The sequence below is a fragment of the Aptenodytes forsteri genome, unplaced genomic scaffold (genome assembly GCF_000699145.1).
Source record: "Aptenodytes forsteri isolate BGI_AS27 unplaced genomic scaffold, ASM69914v1 Scaffold187, whole genome shotgun sequence".
NCBI lineage: Eukaryota > Metazoa > Chordata > Aves > Sphenisciformes > Spheniscidae > Aptenodytes > Aptenodytes forsteri.
In genome coordinates, this window is record NW_008794084.1 from 1,133,261 (window position 1) to 1,135,515 (window position 2,255).

The following is a 2,255-nucleotide window of genomic DNA, read 5'->3' on the forward strand; positions in this document are numbered from 1 at the left end:
GGGCGTGCCGCTGCTGCCGCTGCCGCACGCCCGGGCAGCACGAGGCCCTCTGCTCCCCTGCGCCTTCCCAGCGAGGCTTTGGGGTGCACAGCGTTTCCCCTGCTCCGCTGTCCCTCTGGCCTCGGCGAAGGGGAGCGGGCAGAGGAGGGGACTGCTCGCCCGGGCGCCGCGGGAAGCAGGCAGCTCTCGCCCCATCCCAGCCACGGCGCCGCTGAGCAGGAGGCGATGAGCTCCCTGCTCCGCTCCTTTCAGCGGGAGAGCCAATTGTCCGTCAGCTCCTTTTCTCCCTGCAATGTTCAGAGCATGTTTAACATCCCATCTCTCCTGTCTGCCCTCCCCGATGACCCAGAGCTGGGAAATCAGAGCAGCGCTCCTGGTCAGCCCGCGCGCGCCAGCCAAGCTACCTGGATAATTACAAGATGTTCCGCTTTCCTGGGATTACCATCGGTGCTGCTTCTCTTCCCCTCAATAAATATGGATGCACAGCTGCTGCTAAAACGAATCAACAAAAAAAAAGGGGCAGGCTGCGAACCCTGCGCGCTTCCCTCCCAGCACGCGGTCCCAGCGCTGCCGCTGTCCTGGATTCAGGTGGGTTGGAGGGGGGGGAATCGGGGGTTTCCTCCCCAGACGCCAGGCTCAGGGGTCTGTGCAAACAAAACACCACTCCCAGACGCATCGGGAAGGATACGGTATCTAATAGAAAATTAGGCAGCGCTCCCTCGCCTGCAGCCTGGCCCCAAAGCCTGGAAGGAGGCATTGAGATGAAACAGCTTGAACACCTTCCACGAAGGCATCACCGGAGTTCCTCATCCCGATAGTTCCTCCTGGCCTTTAAAGGCAAGGATATGCTCTACTCCATATATTAATCTCCTAATCACTAAATTAATTTCCATCTCAGTTACAGCACATTCAGAGTCTATTAGTAAATCATGTCATAGCTGCTTAGCAACTTTTGTTATAAGATTCCTATTAGATCATGTTTCAAACCGATGGAGATGGAACAGCTATTATCTTAATAAGTTAAACATTAAAGGCACTACAGCGGAGACGGGGAGCGCTCCCGCTGCTCGCAGCCACGCACGCACGCGTGCGCAGCCTGTGCGTGCATGCCCCAGCACGGCCACGGCGTGGCGGGGACCCCTGCACCTCCCGCCCTTGGGGGAGCCCACCCCGCGTCCCGAGCATCCCTGGGGCCGGCTCCGTGCCGGAGCGCACGGCTCTCCTCGCTCCTGAAGCCCAGGCAGAGCCGGTCCCCCGCTGGGCTTCATTTCAGAGTCCGGGGCTGTCGTTACGGGGAGAAAAAAACAGAGACATGCTTGCCCACTCATCTGCGCACCCATTTTCATCCAACCTCGCAGCACATCCCCCCTGCGCGGGGGCAGGACGGGGGCGCGGGGCAGCGGGGGGCCCAGCCGAGACCGTGCCCGCGCGCCCCCATTTTCATCCACCCTCACCTCGCAGCCCCCCTGCACGGGGGCAGGACGGGGGCGCGGGGCAGAGGGGTGCCCAGCAGCGACCGTGCCCTGCTGCAGAGGAGCTCAGGACCAGCGCCGCGGGACGGAGCCCGGCTCGGGGGTGCCCGGGAAGCACGCAGGCACGGCCGGGTACCATATGTGCTCACGGAGCCGGGGCGAGGAGGCCGCGCCGGCAATCGCTCGCTGCAGATTGCCTCCGCCATCCGGCCCTCTTCCCCTCTCGCCGCGCCGCACGCCGACTCCTCCAGCTCATTGGCGTGAAATTTAATTTGCAGCAATCAGCCGGAGGTGAGGCAGGCGCCGAATTAGCTCGACGTGATGCTCTCGCCTCCTCCCAGACCCCTCCCCAGCTGGCCGGCGGCGGAGGCACGCGGCCCCTCTGCCCGGCTGCCGCCCGTCACCCCAGCCCCGTCGCACCCTGGCCAGGGGGGTCACCCCCAGCCGGGGCTGCGCCGGGGCAGAGGGAGCTGTAAGAAGCCGCCACGCTCCTCCTGTCTGGTTCCACGAGCGACGCAAAGGGTGAGTTATGGTGTGGCTGGATGCACGCATATTCTGATAAGGAAGAATAATAACTTGTCAAAGATATATATGATATGTGTTTTCTTTCCAGACAGAATATGTGTTGGGATAATTCATCAACGCGCCTGGCACTGGCCAGAAGAGAGAAGGAAGAGAGAGAGAAGAGAGAAAGGATCGCGATAAAAAGAAGCCAACGCAGAAACACCCCTTGGCGTGGAGCGCCGCCTCCCCGCCGGATCCCCCCTCTCCGAGCCACGGCGG